The sequence below is a fragment of the Microcaecilia unicolor genome, chromosome 2 (genome assembly GCF_901765095.1).
Source record: "Microcaecilia unicolor chromosome 2, aMicUni1.1, whole genome shotgun sequence".
Taxonomy (NCBI): domain Eukaryota; kingdom Metazoa; phylum Chordata; class Amphibia; order Gymnophiona; family Siphonopidae; genus Microcaecilia; species Microcaecilia unicolor.
The window spans coordinates 487,939,608-487,961,889 of NC_044032.1; the positions used below are offsets into that span (position 1 = coordinate 487,939,608).

The 22,282-nt window shown below is 44.9% G+C and overlaps 1 protein-coding gene across 1 annotated transcript in view; it reads left to right on the top strand.

The window, feature by feature from the left end:
* Positions 1 to 10,776: 10,776 nt before the first annotated feature.
* C2H4orf48 (chromosome 2 C4orf48 homolog) overlaps positions 10,777 to 22,282 on the top strand; it is a 66,109-nt gene continuing 54,603 nt past the window's right edge. Inside the window, exon 1 of the mRNA XM_030192576.1 lies at positions 10,777 to 10,868. The gene's annotated coding sequence lies outside the window, so the exon portion shown is untranslated. The remainder of the gene's footprint in view (positions 10,869 to 22,282) is intronic.

A 22,282-nucleotide genomic window follows, 5' to 3' on the forward strand; every position in this document is an offset into this window, starting at 1 on the left:
TGTATTGTGTGTGTGAGATTTTGTCTGTCAATGAGGTTTGTGGAGGGGAGTTTTTCTGTTGGTGAAATGTAAATGTGGTTGTAGGGGGGTCAGCCTTTGCTGAGTGGTGGATTGTTTTTTCCGTTTTTTTTTTTTTTTTTGTGTTGTGCTGAGGCAGCAGTGTTGTTTTAGATGGGCGGAAGGTAGAGGAGCACGTTCTTGGTCTGTCGGTATTTTTTGGCCGTTTCAGGGCTGCTGTAGGGGAACACTGGAAGAGAAATGTGCTGTGGGAAGCAGCGCCGTCTTTTTCCGTTGGACTGGGGTTCTGGGCATCCTGGAGGTGGGAGACGGCTTGCCTGAGGACGGAGATGGTTGTTTTAAGTTGGTGGAAGGGAGAGGAGCACGGTCTCGGGCCATCGGGTGGTGATCCGGTATGTTCGGTCCATTTCAGGCCGGCTGCAGGGGAATGCTGGAACATGCGCTGCGGGAAGCTGCGCCGTCTTTTTCCGGGTGCTCGGGGAATCCCCGAGGTGGGAGACGGCTTGCCTGAGGCTGGGGATGGTTGGGCACGGCCGCTTTGGCAAAAGGGGAAGAGGAAGGGGGTGGGGAGTTACCTGTAGCTGCGTGAAAAAACGGGTATTCTTTGTTTTGTATTATTAGTTTGCATTTCTGTTGAAGAAAGAGTGGATGCCTTTTGAATGATGGAGGTGGTGCGTCGGTGTGTGGTTGTTTCGTTAGTTTGGCAGCCAGTCTCCAGCGATTCCTAGGCAGGGAAGGAGTAGTACTCCTCCCCCTTCCTTGGTCGCTGTTTGCTGCTGGCTGGTTCGCGGGTAATCCTTCCAGCTGGGCCGCAGCTTGTCCTGTTCTCCCACGTCCCAGATGGTGACGGGCACGTTGTTTTCCGGCTCCTCTGACTCCATGTCAAGCGATCCCAAATATAGTCTTTGCTATGGGCCCTCTGGCGCTCTTCAGTACTGGCATTAGGCATTTAAAAATTCCCCCCCCCCCCCCCGGTCTATTTTTGCACATACCCACAGCAGGAATATTCTTCTCTCGTTCCAGCGGTGGTTCTGTGCTCTCCGTGCTGCACAGATAATGAGCCATTCTGCTGGGGAATGCTCCTCCCTTATTGTCACGCAGTTTCCTCTGATTGGTCCGTCTTACGTTGCCTAGTGTTGCCTGGGAACGGTGTTGTGATGGTCCTTTGTGTTTCAGAATGTTGAGGGTGTTGTCAGTCATGCGAGGGCGGGGCAGAGAGACATGGGCGACGGGTACATTTCGATATTTAGGAAGTCAGTTAACCCCCAAGACGGCGGATCTTTATTCTGCTAATATTAAGTTACTGTTAGCCCAGACTAGACAACAATTAGACAGTTGGAACATTCTGCAGCTGCCCTTAATAGGGTGCATATGTTTAATTCGTATGGTTATACTTCCTTGGTGGCTCTATGTGCTACAGACTATTCCAATATGTTTACTGCGTAAAGATCTTAACGCCTTTTATAAGTTGGTGGTGAAATTCTGCTAGGCAAATAAAAAGGCAAAGATGAAATATCAGTTGTTGCTAGGTGGTTGGGAACAGGGAGGGTTAGGACTGCCGGATTTGCAGCTGTATAATCTGCCTTGTTTGGTACGGCATATTAGAGACTGGATTTTTGGTACAAGCTACTGTACACCACTTGAAATAGAAGAGGCACTCTTTGAACCTTTTAGGCCGCAAACCTTGCTACAATTAGAGAGATCTCAGATACCCGATAGATACAGGCAAAATTTCTTGTTGCACCCATTGAGGAGGGCGTGGAGGTTCTTGGAGAATAGATTGAGGTTAGGCAATGGCATAACCGAGCTCTTAAGTATTGGGGGGAACCCGTTGTTTGAAGCAGGTATAACAAACCCGGTATTTCGATGCTGGGGGAAACAGGGATTGGCCTCCTTAGGAGATGTCTTGAACGAAAATGGAGAGATTAAAACCCGGGAACAATTTCTAGGTACTGATAATACACAGTGGGGAGACATATTTGTATTTTGCCAATTGCAACATTTTATTCAATCACTGAATAAGGAGAGACTTGCGCAGAACTTGGGAGTTAAGGTGAAACACTTTTTTGAAAAAATTTCAGTTTCAAACCCATCTATTTCTGGGCCACATAGGGCACTGTGGGAGAATACAGACCCCAAGAATCTAACGCAATTAAAAGAGCACTGTGAAAAAGATTTGGGAATCAGTCTAATGACATGGGATATTAATAAGCAGTTGAAAGGAATACCAAAAGTGATTAGTGGTGCACAATATAGGGAATGTGCCTTTTGTTTCATACATCGAGCCTATATGTCTCAAGTACAATTAGCGAAGTTTGGAGGAGCACAGACGTCGTTGTGTAGGCGCTGTGGAAATGCGGAAAATACCTTCTATCATGGTTTCTGGGGCTGTAGGAAAATTAAAGTGTTCTGGGGGAAAATAACTAACTACTTGTCAACATTATTAGGGTACAGGATAATGGGCACACCCAAGCAGTTGTTGTTGAATTTGCTAGTGTCAGTTGGGGCAGGGACACCTCACAGGACACTCCTATTTCGTAAACTTACCTTGCTGGCAAAAAAATGTATCTTGCAATATTGGATGTCTGATATGGGGCCAGAATTTTGGCACTGGCGAAACTTAGTTCATCAGTTGATGATATGGGAAGCAAAAGAAGCTAAACGTGGGCCCAAACGGAAACTTGCTTTTTTAAAACTTTGGGGCACATATATAGACTCTCTGTCCCACAGGGGGAGAAGCTTGGTCCTTAATGCACTGTAGTGGCTGGGTATTGGTTGACTTGTAATCAGACATGAGCGGAGAAACAGGGGGGGGGATGGGGGGGAAGGAAGAGATGTTAAGGAAAGCACAATGGAGCTATTGGGGAGATGGAATCCATCGGGACAAGAACTTAGTATGGGACTCTAAGGTTTACCAATATTAATATCGTTATTGGAAGGATCCCAAGTATTGTCCCAATGTTAGGACTCATAATATTATCTGAGGACGATCTGGAGGCTAGACTTCCTTGTCTATGTCTTCGACGAATCGTTGTCCTAGCCGAGTTGTTGTTCTCGTGCTGGATATTGGTCTTGTCCAGTATTGTATGTCGATTGTAAGGCTATGGCTTCGCAAAAGAGGAAGAGGGTGATTATGTAAATAGAAAAAAATTGAACAACTGACACAAGTTAATGGTTGTATTATTTTGTTGTATGTTCAATAAAAATTGTTTAAACATTAAAAAAAACATGGAGGAGTGGCTGGAGGGGGGGGGGCAGGGGAGATAGGACAATCGCTGGGTGGCTGGAGGGGAGGCAGGGGAGAGAGGAGATTCGCTGGGTGGCTGGAGGGGGGGCAAGGGAAAAAAGAGAATCGCTGGGTAGCTGGAAGGGGGGCAGGGGAGAGAGGAGAATCGCTGGGTGGCTGGAGGGGGGGGCAAGGAACAGAGGAGACTCGCTGGGTGGCTGGAGAGGGGGCAGGGGAGAGAAGAGCATCGGTGGGTGGCTGGAGGGGGGCAAGGGAAAAAGTAGAATTGCTGGGTGGCTGGAGAGGGAGCAGGGGAGAGAGGAGAATCACTGGGAGCCTGGAGGGGGGGACAGAGGAGACACACTTGCTCCCAGCAGTCTCACTCTCTCTCTGTCACACTCGCACATTCACTCTTTCTCTCTCACACACAGTCAATCTCACACATAGTCTCTCAAACATACACACTCCGAGGAAAACCTTGCTAGCGCCCGTTTCATTTGTGTCAGAAATGGGCCTGTTTTACCAGTATACCATAATGAATACTCTCAAACTACTCCTAATAATCTACTCCTTAATACTGATCCACTTAACATTAACCACCCCACTTGCAGAAAACAACATCATACCCATACTACACAATCATCATAGATTGATCAAATACACCACACCTCACCAAACTGATAACAACCTAAACAAATAAAGAGCACTTAAATGCAAACAACCACAACAGAAGGGAAAGAAGGGCCCAAACAAACTCACCTCAACAAAGAAACGACAACTAACAAAAGTCCACTTAACACCAAATACAGAAGACCCATTCCAAACAATCCAAGTGGGCTACATCAACACCAGATCTGCTGTAAATAAAACAGCACTACTAAACAGACTGGATCATGTCAGAAAACCTCGACCTACTCTTCCTCACTGAAACTTGGATCCATGACCAAAAGGACCCTATAATCCTAGGCCTGTGCCCTCCAGGATACAAAATCACACAATGGACCAGAAAAGAAAAGAGAGGCGGAGGCATAGCATTAATCTATCGGTCCCACTTTACCACCGAAACCACTGCCGAGTCCATAATACCTCAACTTGAAATTGCCTCAATCAGAATCCACAACAAAACCCTACGCGATCATTTGTATTGTGTCTCGTTTTACAGACCTCCAGGTAATTGGAACGAAGGCCAGACCAACTTCATAGACTTCATTTCAAACACATGTGTCTTTAGCACTGTAGATCTGGAGCTCTTTGAGGCTTTTTCCTTCCTTTAATGCAGTCCTGTTGTTTATACATATTTCTGAAATTTGAGTGGGTCATTATTTTGATTTTTGGATGTGATTCACATCCTTTTGAATTGACTTTTTCATGATGCCATATGTGCCCTATATGCTTACCCCCAGGCTTGCTTCTGGTCAAAAGGTCTGCTCTCCCCTCCTTTCCCCATACCAGGTGGTACATGACAGGGATGCCCACTCTCACCCCTGTTATTTGCTGTAACTTTGTACCTGTTAATCTGGGATATTCAAAGCAATCCCGAAATACAAGGATTTATGTCAGAGAGGGATACTTTCAAAATAGCGGCGTTTGCTGATGTCTTATTGGTTCACGTGGAGGGGCATAATCGAACGGAAACGCCTATCTCCATGGGCGTTTATCTCCGAGAACGGGTCCATGAAGGGGCGGGCCAAACCGTATTTTCGAAAAAATGGACGTTTTTGAGCTGGGCGTTTGTTTTTTTTAGCGATAATGGAAACTAAAAACGCCCAGCTCAAAAACATCCTAATCCGAGCCATTTGGTCGTGGGAGGGGCCAGGATTCGTAGTACAATGGTCCCCCTGATATGCCAGGACACCAACTGGGCACCCTAGGTCAGTGCGGTGGACTTCAGAAAAAGCTCCCACATGCATAGCTCCCTTACCAAGGGTGCTGAACACCCAACCTCCCCTCCCCCAAAACCCACTACCCACAAATGTACAACACTACCTTAGCTCTTAGGGGTGAAGGGGGCACCTACATGTGGGTACAGTGGGTTTTGGAGGCCTCCCATTTACCAGCACAAGTGTTACAGGTGTGGGGGGGATGGGCCTGGGGCCACCTGGCTGAAGTGCACTGCGGTACCCACTAAAAGTGCTCCAGGGACCTGCATACACGCAGGCCTCTAGGACTAGTTGCTGCTATATAACATTGGCACACCAGTTGACACCTGAAGACTAATCTCTCCGAAAACGTCCTTTATTGGAATAACCGCCTTTACTCACAGTTAACTGCAGATCAGAGGTTGTGCCCCACTGGCAACGAGTCTCCCTGGTACTGAGATGAGCAGTAGGTCAGAGCTGGCAGAATGCTGTACAATGCCCTCTTTCAGCCACATTCAAGGTAAGAACTAAGTTGTCTAACGTGGCTAACACAGGAAAGGGAACTAAAACTGGCTTACAAAAATGGCCACTACTGCATGGACTACAACAGGAAATACAACAGGGCACACTCTGACCCAGTAGGCAGGGGGAAAAGCACCATGGGAGAAGAGCCTACCAACTACCAACATCGTGAGACTGTAACAGAAGCTAATGAAATCACGGAGCCCAATACCCTACACCCACCACAATGCAATGCTGATGTGACCCTGTACTGCACCCGAGAGCCACATCTGACCCAGGGAAAGGCTGTGACAGGATCGAACACATTCTGCTGTCATGGAGGTGGGTACGGCATTTGAGGCTGGCACACAGGCTGGAAAAAAAGTTTTTAAAGTGGGTTTTTTTGGTGGGAGGGGGTTAGTGACCACTGGGGGAGTCCGGGGAGGTCATCCCCGATTCCCTCCAGTGGTCATCTGGGCAGTTGGAGCACTTTTTTGGGACTTGTTCGTGAAAAAAAAGGGTCCAAAAATGTGACCCAAAATCGTGGTCAAAACGCTTTTTTTTTCGATTATCAGCTAAAGACGCCCATCTCTCCTCGGCTGATAACCACGCCCCAGTTCCACCTCCACCACGCCTCCGACACGCCCCTGTCAACTTTATTCGTTTCCGCGACGGAGTGCAGTTGGAAACGCCCAAAATCGGCTTTCGATTATACCGATTTGGGCGCCTTTGCGAGACAAACGTCTATCTCCCGATTTAGGTCGCACTCTGTTTTTCTCTTTCGAAAATAAGCTGGTTAGCATACCCACCTTCACTGGTTCCAGCGCTATTGGAAAGTATGAATGAATATGGAGATTTCTCAGCGTTTAAATTGAACCTGGAAAAATCAGAAGCTATGGTGGGGGCAGAGGAGCAGAGACTGAGTTAGAGGGGACCATTCACACTGAAATGCGTGGGAAATTCTTTCAGGTATCTGGGGTTGCTGTTATCCATTAATGTATGCTATTTATACTGGTTGAATGTTGACAAGCTTTTAAAAGATACTAAACTTCAACTGGAAAAGTGGAGTTACTTTCTGTTATCTCTGATGGGCAGAATTAATCTCTTTAAAATGGTGGTGTTCCCTCGTTGGCTCTATGTTTTGCAGACACTACCACTTTGTCTTTTAAGAAAAGATTTGCAACTCTTGGATAGGCTATGCAGATGATTTTACCGGGGGGGGGGGGGGGGGGGAAGAAGGAATTCAAGATGTGGGTTATTGTATGGTTATTGGTCCTGGGGAGGTTTGGGCTGCCTTCCCTTAAATGGTATAATCATGCATGCTTGTTGAGACAACTTAGGGATTGGGTAGTAGGCTCTGATCAATTTACACCAACCAAATGGGAGCAAGATTTGTTTGCGTCATTGCATCTGAATTTTCTCTTGCAGGCTCAGTTTGGGAACTTACCTATTGCTTGTCGAACTAGTGTACTATTGCAACCCCTGAGAGCTATATGGAAAGAGCTGATGCATTATTGGCATCAAAACCCAATCATTAGTGATTTGTTGCTGCTGCAGGGGAATGCTGATTTTGTACCAGGATTAGAACATTGGAATATTTAGTAGATGGCAAGCTTTGGGCATTGTTTTAATTGAACATCTACTTAATGAAGAGAGGCAGCTGTACTCTTTTGAAAAGATGCAACACTGGATGTCATTAGGCCAGAGAGACTATTTTGTGTACATGCAATTACAGTGGGGGAAATAAGTATTTGATCCCTTGCTGATTTTGTAAGTTTGCCCACTGACAAAGACATGAGCAGCCCATAATTGAAGGGTAGGTTATTGGTAACAGTGAGAGATAGCACATCACAAATTAAATCCGGAAAATCACATTGTGGAAAGTATATGAATTTATTTGCATTCTGCAGAGGGAAATAAGTATTTGATCCCCCACCAACCAGTAAGAGATCTGGCCCCTACAGACCAGGTAGATGCTCCAAATCAACTCGTTACCTGCATGACAGACAGCTGTCGGCAATGGTCACCTGTATGAAAGACACCTGTCCACAGACTCAGTGAATCAGTCAGACTCTAACCTCTACAAAATGGCCAAGAGCAAGGAGCTGTCTAAGGATGTCAGGGACAAGATCATACACCTGCACAAGGCTGGAATGGGCTACAAAACCATCAGTAAGACGCTGGGCGAGAAGGAGACAACTGTTGGTGCCATAGTAAGAAAATGGAAGAAGTACAAAATGACTGTCAATCGACAAAGATCAGGGGCTCCACGCAAAATCTCACCTCGTGGGGTATCCTTGATCATGAGGAAGGTTAGAAATCAGCCTACAACTACAAGGGGGGAACTTGTCAATGATCTCAAGGCAGCTGGGACCACTGTCACCACGAAAACCATTGGTAACACATTACAACATAACGGATTGCAATCCTGCAGTGCCCGCAAGGTCCCCCTGCTCCGGAAGGCACATGTGACGGCCCGTCTGAAGTTTGCCAGTGAACACCTGGATGATGCCGAGAGTGATTGGGAGAAGGTGCTGTGGTCAGATGAGACAAAAATTGAGCTCTTTGGCATGAACTCAACTCGCCGTGTTTGGAGGAAGAGAAATGCTGCCTATGACCCAAAGAACACCGTCCCCACTGTCAAGCATGGAGGTGGAAATGTTATGTTTTGGGGGTGTTTCTCTGCTAAGGGCACAGGACTACTTCACCGCATCAATGGGAGAATGGATGGGGCCATGTACCGTACAATTCTGAGTGACAACCTCCTTCCCTCCGCCAGGGCCTTAAAAATGGGTCGTGGCTGGGTCTTCCAGCACGACAATGACCCAAAACATACAGCCAAGGCAACAAAGGAGTGGCTCAGGAAGAAGCACATTAGGGTCATGGAGTGGCCTAGCCAGTCACCAGACCTTAATCCCATTGAAAACTTATGGAGGGAGCTGAAGCTGCGAGTTGCCAAGCGACAGCCCAGAACTCTTAATGATTTAGAGATGATCTGCAAAGAGGAGTGGACCAAAATTCCTCCTGACATGTGTGCAAACCTCATCATCAACTACAGAAGACGTCTGACCGCTGTGCTTGCCAACAAGGGTTTTGCCACCAAGTATTAGGTCTTGTTTGCCAGAGGGATTAAATACTTATTTCCCTCTGCAGAATGCAAATAAATTCATATACTTTCCACAATGTGATTTTCCGGATTTAATTTGTGATGTGCTATCTCTCACTGTTACCAATAACCTACCCTTCAATTATGGGCTGCTCATGTCTTTGTCAGTGGGCAAACTTACAAAATCAGCAAGGGATCAAATACTTATTTCCCCCACTGTATGTCACTATTATGCAGGACTAGGTAGGCAAGTGCTACAGGCTGGGTTGGGGGAAGATTAACAGACATTTTGAAAGGAGATGCCCTGGTACGTACGGGTGACAGTCTCTTGGTTACACAAAGCACTGCTAGCTGTCACCCCACCATGGGATTATGGCTCTCTTAAGGAGGCTTGGAGTCAAGATCTTGGATATCAGCTGGAGGGGGTAGACTTTTCTAAACTTAAAGCCATTCCGAAGCAGGTGTTCAATGCTGAGCTTCAAGAATGTCAATATACATTGAGCATATTTTTCACAGCTTCAGGCTTCTAGGGCAGGTTGAGCTGGCACATCAATTTGTTCAAAATGTCAGCAGGAAGATAATACTCTACTTCATGCCTTTTGGAGAACGACTCATAGATACTTAGGAACTCTTTTGGGTCATCGGATACCTTTTTCTTGGAAAAGGACTGTATTATCAAAATAGGAGACTTGTGGGATTCAAGGCATTGGTTCTTGGCTGTTCCTCAGCAAAGCACATATACTGGGGGAAAAATGTACATTACATCACTGGTAACAGGATATACCCCCCTCTTACTGGTATTGGAGAAGTACAAGCTTTAATGATGTGGGAGGAACCAAACATTTATAAGACTCCTAAACAGCAGAAAGCCTTCTTGTCAGTCTGGGACAGCTACTTTCAATCTCTATCACTCAGGGCAAGGAGCATGGTATTGAACAGATTTCAGGGTATGATATGACATGCCTACCCTATTTTTGTCAGAGTTTGTAGGAGTTCTTGGTTGGAAGTGGGGAGGCTCTTGGGAGGGGAAGGCTCTTGGTCGGTAGGGGGTGTAGGTTTTGGGATGGGGTGGGGGAAGGATGTAGATCCATAGATGGTCTAAGGTCATAAGAGTCCAGGCTGAAGGCCATCATATTTACATTTTGAACACCAGTTTATAGAGGGGTTGGGTTGGATACAGGAGAGGTAGAAAATCGGAGTCACAGATCTGCTTGTTCCTTGGCTTGGTTATGGCAATTTGAGTACACTTGACTGTTCACTGCATGAATGCTATACAGCTTGTTGTACAAATTTGATCCTGAATTAAAACCATTTGGAAATTAAAATACATGGGTACATCACACTTTCATCCTGCTCTGCCCAAACTACCCCCCCCAACTTCTTCCTCCCAGAACGTTGACATGTGGTGCGCATATAAGTGCATGCTGTCTTGTAAGGCTACCAACTGGATCCAGATTCGCAGGACAGGTTTGATCCAATCCTGGGTTTACTGCAGTGTATGCTGGGACTTGTGTTACTTTTCTTAGGGAAATCAATGGGAAAATCAGAACTACAAGGCCCTGCATGCAACAGTGTAAACCCAGGACTGGATCAACCTTGTCTTGCGAATCTGGATCCAATTGGCAGCTTGATGTCTTTGTCATCATGCATATATTAGTGCATAATTTTAGAAAATGCCATTTCTAATGGGTACAACAAGCTTTACACATGGAAAAACTTTTATAAAATTTCCACCTGTTCGCCCCTCCCTCACATTTCCTGTCCCTTTTCCATAGGGTGACCTGGAGTAGTGCAGAGATAACATCTGCTCTCTTCTATCTTCTTATACTGTTGGGTTTTTTTTTTCTTTTAAAGCAAGAGATCTGGGTTACATCATGGCTACAGGCATTTTTGTCTTCCACTAAATACCTCTTCCTGGATTAACATTCACTCTCCTTCCGTCTTCTCAATTTTAAATCTGAGCCCTGCAGTGCAGCGCTCTGTTGCCATGGAAGCTCACCATGGCAATAACAGAGGTTAAAGAGAAGGGGGCGTGAGTCTGCCGTGCTGCCAGCCAACAGCGGCCATTTCAAAGAGACAGACCATCACAAAGCCCAGAGAGCGAGAGGGAGAGGGAGATCGGCTATCTATCAAAAAGGCCTTTGCATCGGTGGATGAGGTGAGTCTTTTTTTCTTTTCTTTTCTTTTTTTTCATTTTCCAATATTTCTCGGTGATGCATCATGCATTTTCAACGCTGATGATGCAGGAGTAGGGGATGAGGCAGCCAGACACCCAAAACACAGCAATCATGCACTTAGTCCAAATTTTATAGTGTAATGCATGCCCTTGGTACTGTAGGAAACATTTTATTTTATTTTATTTTGTCTAACGGAGGGTTTCAAAGTGTTGGTTCCAAGAGGTGTGGGATGCACTGGCAAACTCTGGAAGAGCATCTGTTTGATTTTTTTCCTTCCCAAGCCTATAATGCACGAACACAAATGCCTTTTTTTAAGCACTGGCAAAGAGCAGCTTATTATTAGCACAATGTATTTGCTCTGACAGGAGTCACAGAAGCTGGCATATATTTGAGCATGGGAGTGTGCCAGATCTTTCTTCTGGCACAGTTGGAGGTTGTTGAAAAATCAATTGTATACACACATGTAATTTGTCTTCTGGTACAATTCTCAGGAAGAGTGGTGTACTCATATAGTCCTTTCTTTGACATCCAGTGTTTTAATGCATCTTGGAAGATGTTTGTTTTGGTGGGTTTATAGAATTGAACTCTAGCTTAAAAATGCTCCTTGGATAAGAAAATATATTGCTGCCTTCTGACCTTGGTTAATATGAACCTGACCGTATTACTTCTCTAGAATACTGCTGATCACCAGTTATTGTAGATGTTAAATAGATTGTTACCAGACAACTAGATTAGCTAATTACGGATTAAGAAATCTAACTGTACTAGTAATACATATTACCTGCAATTATCATAACATGATATTTTAATAGATGACAGCAGGAAAAGACCAATTGGCCTTATACCACCCTCCAAGCATAAGGGCCAACTTATCAAAACAATTGGTTGTGCTAAATGCAACATAAATTACCCCTCCCTTGAAACAGTGAAGACGTTTGCTGAATTTTGGGAGTGCTAACAGGGTTGACCATTGTGATTCCAAGGATGTATCCATCTAACAGATATACTACAAACCGTCAAATACTGTGGCTATCTTCCCTATTCAAGTTTTTGTTTTCTTTCTTATTGGTTAACTACCATAGTGGGTACAGTAACATTAAGATCCAGTATTTAATTCAACACCCTCGTACTCCCATGTCTTAGCACCAAGCTTTGCAATAACTGAAACTGCTACTTAATCTAGAACTAGATTCACTAAAGTGTGGTATCAAGTTAGCACATGCAAGCACCATTAATATTTGTTATTAGTAACTAGGACCTATTACATAAACAGGGACCTGCAATAAATAATACACGTTAGCTTTTGTATGTCCCTAGTGAGGCTGTTGGTTGAACATCCAGCTTCCTATGTCCCTGAAGCCTTGAACTGGGAAGTTGTAGCCTCTTGGTACCAGCTTAGCTTCCCCCTGTCCTGCAGTATTAGTTTGTGTTTCATTTATTTACTCTGTTTTCTGTTCGCCTCTCCCCCTGCTTCTGCAATCAGAAGAATGAAGGCAGAGTTCTTGCAATACTTCAGCTTCCTAATCTTGTTCTTCTCACTATCACAATCAAGCGCATTAAGAAGGTGATTCTATAAAGGGGTTCCTGTATTTAGGCTTCAAAAATGCACCTATTTGGAGGTTAAAGAAAAGTTGGCATCTGTTTTTCTTTACAGAATAGTAGCATAACAGGTCAAATATGTTCTTCTATTTTAAATGTGAGCACTGGCTGGTGTAAATGCTAGTGTCTAGAATGTTAAAGAACATCCCCCCCCCCCCCCACCCCAATATTCAGCTAGTGACAGTCTTTGCGGTTAGCTGCCACTTGTGGTGCTGACCCCAGTTATTCAAGCCAGGCCGCATCCGGTGACCGGTATTTGAATATCAGGTTTTAATTTTGGCCGCAGCAACTTAACCGGCTAAGCAAATATTCAGCACTAGCCAGTTAAGTTACTAGCAGTTAAAAATAAGCCTACTATTTAAGTGGCCTGTCTTTACCGGTCAACTTAGCCGATTTAGTGATCAATATTAGCGCTTAGCTGTTCCTGGCCAGTTAGGTAACGCTGAATATCGGACCCACTTCTCCTCTACCTCCACTCTCTATTTCGGTTGATAACACCCTCATCGTCCCCGTCTCTTCTGCCCGCCATCTCGGTGTCATCTTCGACTCCTCTCTCTCCTTCTCTGCGCATATCCAGCAGATAGCCAAGACCTGTCGCTTCTTCCTCTATAACATTAGCAAAATCTGCCCTTTCCTCTCTGAGCACACCACCCAAACTCTCATCCACTCTCTCGTTACCTCTCGCCTTGACTACTGCAACCTACTCCTCACTGGTCTCCCACTTAGCCACCTATCCCCCCTTCAGTCCATTCAGAACTCTGCTGCACGTCTTACCTTCCGCCTGAACCGATACACTCATATCACCCCTCTCCTCAAGTCACTTCATTGGCTTCTGATCAGTTACCGCATTCAATTCAAGCTTCTGCTACTAACCTACAAATGTACTCGATCTGCAGCCCCTCCTTACCTCTCAACCCTCATCTCCCCTTACGTTCCTACCCGTAACCTCCGCTCTCAAGACAAATCCCTCCTTTCAGTACCCTTCTCCACCACCGCCAACTCCAGGCTCCGCCCTTTCTGCCTTGCCTCACCCCACACATGGAACAAACTCCCCGAGCCCATATGCCAGGCCCCCTCCCTGCCCATCTTCAGATCTCTGCTTAAAGCCCACTTCTTCAAGGTCGCCTTCGGCACCTAACCTCTACACCTCTACCCAAGAAATCTAGACTGCCCCAACTTGACATTTCGTTCTTTAGATTGTAAGCTCCTTTGAGCATGGACCGTCCTTTTTGTTTATTTTGTACAGCGCTGCGTAACCCTAGTATCGCGCTAGAAATGTTAAGTAGTAGTAGTAGTAAGTAGTAAATATGGTCCACTCAAACTTTGTCCAAGTGAACACCTGTTTATACTCATGTATTACCACCTACTGATCTGAAAGGCAGTTCTGTCATTAGGCACTCAGAGTTACATGCCCCTTGCATGCATAAATGCACATAAAAAAGGGCATGAGGGGTTTATATATGGGCAGATCATGAGTGGGGCTCCCACTTACGTGTGTAACTTATGGAATACTGTAAGTTACATGTGTTCATCCACATTAGTATGGCCACAATGATGCCAGCTCTATGGCTGGTGCAAATTTCAGGCACCGCTGGATACTGGGTTATGCTAGTATACTATAACAACACCTGGGTGCCCAGGTGTCATAGTATACACACCTATCACACATTATTGGGGTACATACTGTTACTGGAGTTGTACTTTTTTAGAATTGCCTCAATAAATTACTAGAACACTTGAATTTAGGTGCATTCCTGTCACTTAAATCCAGGTGACTCCTTTATAATTACCTCCTTGATGTTAATTCATTACCAGTTCTCTTTACCCTTTAAAGTGCTAATTTTTTTCTTTTCCTGCTTCCAGATTTTTAATAGGGGTTACAATACATCTTCAGTATAATTAGTTCATCTTTATGAAAATATATTCCATTCACTGCCCTAAAACTCAATTTGTTTTGAGAGGACTTGCCATCAAATGTAACAAATAAATAAATATGGAAACCAAAGAACCAATGAGATATCTCTCGGCGCAAGGAGGGTCACTATCATACCTACATCTAAATTGTAACCGCCCAAATCTGCCAATAAAAAGAGAGCCTACAAAAACAGCAAAATATTTTCCATCTGTGAGCAAAGAAATCTCCCATCCTGCCAATCCCCAAATCTTCCAATGGATAACATTAAGTAAACAACAAGAAAACTGTATGAAAGCCAGCTGGTGGCACCTGAAATCCAAACTGAAGCAACCCTCTATTTAAATCTTCTTTAGCCTCAGTTAAAACCACAGGTTTTTTTTTTAGAGATCAAGAAATATCCATACCAACCATAAACTATTTTTACCTTCTCCGGTTGAATGTCTAATGACATGTTGTTCCATATTATTGGAACCACCAATGACAAAGCTTGTGATCTGCAACGTACTGAGCATATCTTGTGCTATGAAGGAATTGTCAGGAGAACATCCTGCCTGATTAGAATGTAGTATACAGGAGAGTCCTGAGCCAGAATTGCACCCTGTGTGACACACCCCTAGTGCTCCCACTCCCCCACTGTTCTGCTGCCAAGCAGGGAAACACTGAATGGGGAGAAATTTTTGTGCCTCTGTCTTACTTATGCCGCTCACACAGCCCTCAGGACAGCCCTGGTAACGTGACCGGGTGTGTACCAGTCTAACATTTTTGTTAGGTCTTCCAAAATCAACTCTGCTATCCTTAGTCAATCTAAACTTATCTACTGGCCAGTTCCCAGAGTTGTGGAAGTTGGCCATAGGGAGGACTATTTTGAAAAAAACTACCTTAGACCCCTCAATTCCCAGTCATTATCGCCCCGTTTCCAACCTCTGCTATACATCTAAGACTTTGGAAAAAATAGTGTTCATTCAGCTCTCCTTCTTTTCTGAGAAGGTTCTGGCTCTCCACCCCTGCCAATCAGGATTTAGAAAGCACTTTAGTACAGAGACAGTTATGACGGTCCTGCTTAGTGAACTCCACTCCCATTTTGAGTACCACAAAATTATCTTAGCCGTCTCCTTAGGTTTGTCTGCAGGCTTCGATCTTGTTAACCACTCCCTTCTTCTTTCCCACCTGTCTTCCCTGGGTATCTCTAGTAAGGTTCCGTCTTGGTTTACCTCTTTTCTATTCCATACATCTTTTCTATTCCATCGCTCTTTTCAGGTCATTACCTCTGATACCATCTCTGAGAAAAGGGAACTACATTGCGGCATGCCCCAGGGATCAGTCCTCTCCCCTCTTCTTTTCAGTTTATTCCTGAGCCCCCTTGTTGCTCTTATCCAAACTTTTGGTATTTCAGTCTACTTTTACGCTGATGATATCCTCTTGCTTTACTCCACTTCCCCGTTATCCCCTTCACTTGGCCCACTTCAAATTTGCCTCGACTCAGTTGCTACTTAGATGAAGGATCATCAATTAGTACTTAATACCGATAAGACTATCACTTGTTGGTTCTCAGGTGCATTATCACCCCCTTCTTCTCCTCTTCAGCTTTTTGGAGCCTCATAGGGGCATTTTCGAAAGAGAAGGGAGCCCATCTTCCGACACAAATCGGGAGATGGGCGTCCTTCTCTCAGGGTCGCCAAAATCGGCATAATCGAAAGCCGATTTTGGGCACCCTCAACTGCAGTCCGCCGTAGCGAAGGCGGGGCTGGGGCATGCTTAAGAGATGGGCATCTTCGGCCGATAATGGAAAAAAGAAGGGCGTCCCTGACGAGCATTTGGTCGACTTTACTTGGTCCATTTTTTTCACGACCAAGCCTCAAAAATGTGCCCAAACTGACCAGATGACCACTGGAGGGAATCGGGGATGACCTCCCTTTACTCCCCCAATGGTCACCAACTCCCTCCCACCCTAACAAAAAAAAAAAGTTCCAGAGCTTAACTATTTGTTGAGTGAAAAAATATTTCCTCCTATTTGTTTTAAAAGTATTTCCATGTAACTTCTTTGAGTGTTCCCTAGTCTTTGTACTTTTGGAACAAGTAAAAAATTGATTTACTTCTACTCATTCTACACTACTCAGGATTTTGTAGACCTCAATCATATTCGTCCGGTTCCCTCCTTTTTGCCTAAGGTGGTGTCTCGTTTTCATCTGTCCCAGTCAGTTTTTCTTCCTGTTCTGGGATCGGCCTCAGGGACGCAGGAGCAGCGACAGTTACATACTCTGGATGTTAAGAGAGTGCTTAAACGGTATCTCGCAGTTACTGAGGATTTTCGGCGCACGGACCGTCTTTTCCTACTGTTGGCCGGTCACCGTAAGGGATTGGCAGCTTCTAAGCCCACATTGTCTAGGTGGATCAAAGAGATAATAGGGTCAGCCTACCTTTTGGCAGGTAAAGCTGTCCCGGACTCTGTTAAAGCTCATTCAACTAGAGGGCAAGCTGCGTCCTGGGCCGAGTGTTCCTTGGTTCCACCAGCAGAGATTTGTAAGGCAGCGACTTGGTCCTCTCTCCATTCGTTTTCTAAACATTACAGGCTTGATGTGCAGTGTCGGCAGGAGGCGATTTTTGCGTCGTGAGTAATTTCAGCGGGTCTGCTGGGGTCCCTCCCATAGGACTACTGCTTTGTTACGTCCCAACAGTCCAATCCTGGGCCGGTCCGGAGGGATGCTAAGGAAGGAGAAATTAGACCTTACCTGCTAATTTGCTTTCCTTTAATCCCTCTGGACCGGCCCAGGTCCCTCCCGTGTTCTATCTTTCTGTCTAATTTTCTATATTCAATTGTTGGTTGCAGAGCTGTTTTGTTTGCAAGTTTAAAAAAAAAAAAAGGATTTTCTATTCAGGCCATACCACTGCTCTGGTTAGAGTACGTGGTGAGCCACAATAGTTGGGCCATACCGATGCTCTGGTTAGGGTATTCGGTGAGCCACTGTGATAAGGCCATACCGATTCTCTGGTAAGGGGTTTCGGTGAGCCATTGTGATAAGGCCATACCGCTGCTCTGGTTAGAGTACGTGGTGAGCCAGGATAATCTGGCCATACCGATGCTCTGGTTAGGGTACTCGGTGAGCCATTATAATAAGGCCATACCGTTTCTTTGGGGAGAGTTGTCGGTGAGCCTTTGTTAGAGCACGTTCTTACTAGTGCTCCCTGGCTGCTTGAATTCCTTGGGGCACAGTCTGTTTTTTCTTTCTGCTTTGTTATTCAAATACTGAGGCTAGGGTCACACGACCAGGGCTCCTATTGGCTCACTAGAGTCAGGGGTTTTTTCTCAGTCTCCAACCTGCTGGTAGGCGTGCATAACCCATCAGTCCAATCCTGGGCCGGTCCGGAGGGATTAAAGGAAAGCAAATTAGCAGGTAAGGTCTAATTTCTCCTTCATGTCATTTTTTTTCCCCCCACCTATCATTGCAGCCAAGCAGCTCTGATCCTTCCCGCCCTCAGCTGAGCTTTCGGATGACAGCCCTCCTCTCTCCGTTTCCCCCCCCCCCCCCGGCGCGTGTTTACCTGTTTTGCTTTCAGCGGCAGCGAGTGGCGACGACGGCAGAGATAAAGAAAGCACCACGGGATCCTGCAGCTCCTTCCTTCCCTTCCCTCACACGTGTCCCGCCTTCTGCGATGACGTATTTCCTGTTTCCGCGAGGGCGGGCTACATGTGAGGGAAGGGAAGGAAGGAGCTGCAGGATCCCGTAGTGCTTTCTTTATCTCTGCCGTCGTCGCCACTCGCTGCCGCTGAAAGTAAAACAGGTAAACACGCGCCGGGGGGGGAGGGGAATGGAGAGAGGAGGGCTGTCATCCGAAAGCTCAGCTGAGGGCGGGAAGGATCAGAGCTGCTTGGCTGCAGTACCAGGCAGCCCTGCGTTTTGGAGGCGGTGGGGTTGTAGCAAGGGGAGGAAGGTTACGGTTGGGCTGGGGAGGCTTAGCCTCCCCAAGCCTCTTATACAGGGTGCCTATGGTTGGGGGGGCTCAGCACTGAAGTTAAGGGAGTTGTGCACCTGGGAGCAATTTGTGAAGTCCACTTCAGTGCCTCCTAGGGTGCCTTGTTGGTGGCCTGACATGTCAGGGGGACCAGTGCACTATGAATGCTGGCTCCTTCCACGACCGAATGCCTTAGATTTGGTTGTTTTTGAAATGGGCGTCCTCGGTTTCCATTATTGCCGAAAACCGGGGATGACCATCTCTAAGGTCGACCATCTCAACATTTAGGTCGACCATCTCTAAGGTCGACCTAAATGTTGAGATTTGGGCGTCCCCGACCGTATTATCGAAACAAAAGATGGACGCCCATCTTGTTTCCATAATATTGGTTTCCCCGCGCCTTCTTGGGGCCATCCTGCGGGGATGCCCTCAGGAAAACTTGGGCGCCCCATTCGATTATGCCCCTCTCAGTCACCCCAGTGATGAAGTTTCTGTTACCTAGACATAATCCTTGATTCCTCCCTTTCTTTTTTGCCCCAAATCTCACACCTGTCCAAAGTCAGTTTCCTCGTTTTTCGTCAGTTATGGGCGATCCATCACTTCTTGGATCTCAATTCCGTGCACTCATTCTCTCTTTCTTCACTGCTCAACTTGACTATTGTAGTATTATCTAGAAATGTTAAGTAGTAGTAGTAGTACTTAGTACTGAATTAGGTTGCATGCTGCAACCTATCAAAGATGTGTGATTGAAATGTCGACAAACATCTTTATTCCAGCTCTGTTTCTTCCAACCTAATTTCCTCCTCCTGTCCTTGGCTTTCCCCACTATGTAGTTTATACTACTACTACTATTTAACATTTCTAGAGCGCTACAAAGTGTACGCAGCGCTGTACAAACACAGAAGAAAGACAGTCCCTGCTCAAAGAGCTTACAATCTAATAGACAAAAAGTAAAGCATTTAAATTTAAAATATTTAAGCAGTCAAGCACAAGAGAACAGTCACAGAAGGACAGAAGATGTTGAAGGGTGGTCAGTGTGATTAGGTGTAACTCTGGTTGGAGTAGTGGGAGAAGGTGATAGAAGAATAGAAATGGGTGAGGTAAAGTAATGAGTGGGTTGATAGGGAGGTTATATAAGACATGTCACTCTAGGGGTGGGTGGGTAGAGGGGTAGGGTGGGTGGGATTAAGTCTAAAGCAGGAGAAGGTATTCTCTGCAGCCTATCTGTGAGATGGAAAATGCTCTCTGAAGCTGCTGCTATAAGTTGTTAGTTTTCTCTCCCTGAAAGAGATCCAAGCCACACCCACGAAGTTCAAACTGTCATCCTTTAGATTGTAAGCTCCTTTGAGCAGGGACTGTCCTTCTTTGCGAAACTGTACAGCGCTGCATAACCCTAGTAGTGCTTTAGAAATGTTAAGTAGTAGTAGTAGTAGTCTACCCCACACCGCATTAAAGAAACTACAAACCCTTCAGAATACAGCCATCCTACTACTATGTCATGCCCACCATTTTACATAAGAATATAAGAGTAGCCATACTGGGACAGACCAGTAGTCCATCTAGCCCAGTATCCTGTTTTCCAAACAGTGGCCAAGCCAGGTCACAAGTACCTGGCAGAAACCCAAATCGTGGCAGCACTCTATACTACAGGGCAAGCAGTTCCTTCTCATGTCTGTCTCAATAGCAGACTATGGACTTGTCCTCCAGGAACTTGTCCAAACCTTTTTTTTAACCCAGATACACTAACTGCTGTTACCACATCCTCCTGCAAAAAGTTCCAGAGCTTAACTATTTGTTGAGTGAAAAAATATTCCCTCCTATTTGTTTTAAAAGTATTTCCATGTAACTTCTTTGAGTGTTCCCTAGTCTTCGTACTTTTGGAACAAGTAAAAAATTGATTTACTTCTACTCATTCTACACTACTCAGGATTTTGTAGACCTCAATCATATCTCCCCTCATCTGTCTCTTTTCCAAGCTGAAGAGCCCTAACTTCTTTAGCCTTTTCTCATACGAGAGGAGTTCCATCCCTTTTATCATTTTGGCCACTCTTCTTTGAGCCTTTTCTAATTGAGTTCCAGAGTTTATTTGTTGAGCGAAAACATATTTCCTCCTATTTGTTTTAAAATTATTTCCATGTAACTTCCTCGAGTGTCCCCTAGTCTTTGTACTTTTGTAACGAGTGAAAAATCGATTTACTTCTACTCTTTCTACACCTCTCAGGATTTTGGAGACCTCAATCATATCTCCTCTCATCTGTCTCTTTTCCAAGCTAAAGAGCCCTAACCTATTTAGCCTTTCCTCATACAAGAGGAGTTCCATCCCCTGTATCATTTTGGTCACTCTTCTTTGAACCTTTTCTAATTCTGCTATATCTTTTTTGAGATATGGCGACCAGAACTGAACGCAATACTCAAGGTGCAGATGCACCATTGAGTGATACAAAGGCATTATAGTATTTTTGGTCTTATTCACCATCCCTTTCCTAATAATTCCTAGCATCCTGTTTGCTTTTATGGCCGCTGCTGCACACTGAGCAGAAGACCCCCTAGATCTTTTTCTTGAGTGCTGACCCCCAAGGTGGACCCTAGCATCAGGTAACTATAATTCGGATTATTCTTTCCAATGTGCATCACCTTGCATTTGTCCACATTAAATTTCATCTGCCATTTGAATTCCCAGTCTTCCAATTTCCTAAGGTCTTCCTGCAATATTTCACAGTCCACATGTGTTTTAACAACCTTGAATAGTTTTGTATCATCTGCAAATTTAATCATCTCACTCGTCATTCCAATTTACATATCATTTATAAATATGTTAAATAGCACTGGTCCCAATACAGATCCCTGCGGCATTCCACTGGTCACCCTCCTCCATTGAGAGAAATAACCATTTAACCCTATCCTCTGTTTTCTGTCCAATAACTACTTCCTAATCCACACCAGAACCTTTCCTCCCATCCCATGACTTTTTCATTTTCTCATGAGTCTCTCATGAGGAACTTTATCAAAAGCTTTCTGAAAATCTAGATACACTACATCAACCAGCTCACCTTTATCCACATGTTTATTCACGCCTTCATACAACACCTCTGCTAAAACAACACCACCGGCTACCAGCACATCATCTACAAAGTAGCAACATTAACATTGTAAGCTTTCAGATTAGGCTCTTCTGATCATCTTTCTTGTTTTACAATTCCTTATTCACCAGTTAGAGTCCTCCACTCCGTAATGATCATCGCCTAGCTCTTCCGAGTTCTAAGTATGCTCATCTTGAGTCAGCCAGGCATAGTGCTTTTTTCTTCCTTTCACCCCATCTGCCTCTCCTTCTTTGTAGCAACCTTTCCTTCAAGAATTTAAAAACTGACTTAAAGAAGTGGCTTTTCAAACAGGCTTTTGGAGTAACAGATTAATAGGGTCCACCAGCTAACCCTTCCCTCCAGTATTTCAAGGTTTTATTCCTCCTCCCCTTTGTCCTTTCCTCCCTTAGCTCTCTCTACTTAAATCTCTTGTGTGATTGTATTGCTTTCCTATTTTAATTGGAGTTCCTTTCCTTTTCTAAAATTTGTAATATGTACACCGCTCTTCTCTGCTTAAGTCAGTTAGAGCGGTATAGTGAGTAACAATAAACTATAAACATACACATATTCCCCCATACAGTACTAAGTTCAAGCATATATTCGACCTCCACAGAACCGCCCCCTCCCCACCAGTTGTGGTTGCAGAACAAAATAGGACATATCCCCATAGAACTTACCATACCAAAGCCATTTATGATCCTAGTGTAATCTCAGTAATAACTACATAAACCATTTTAGTACCAGTCATATTGTGAAGTATAAACATTCTACAGAAAAGTCACCCAGAAACTACAACAGATCTGCCATTTCAGTGTTAACTTCCAAATCTTACACAACAAAAGACCCCTAC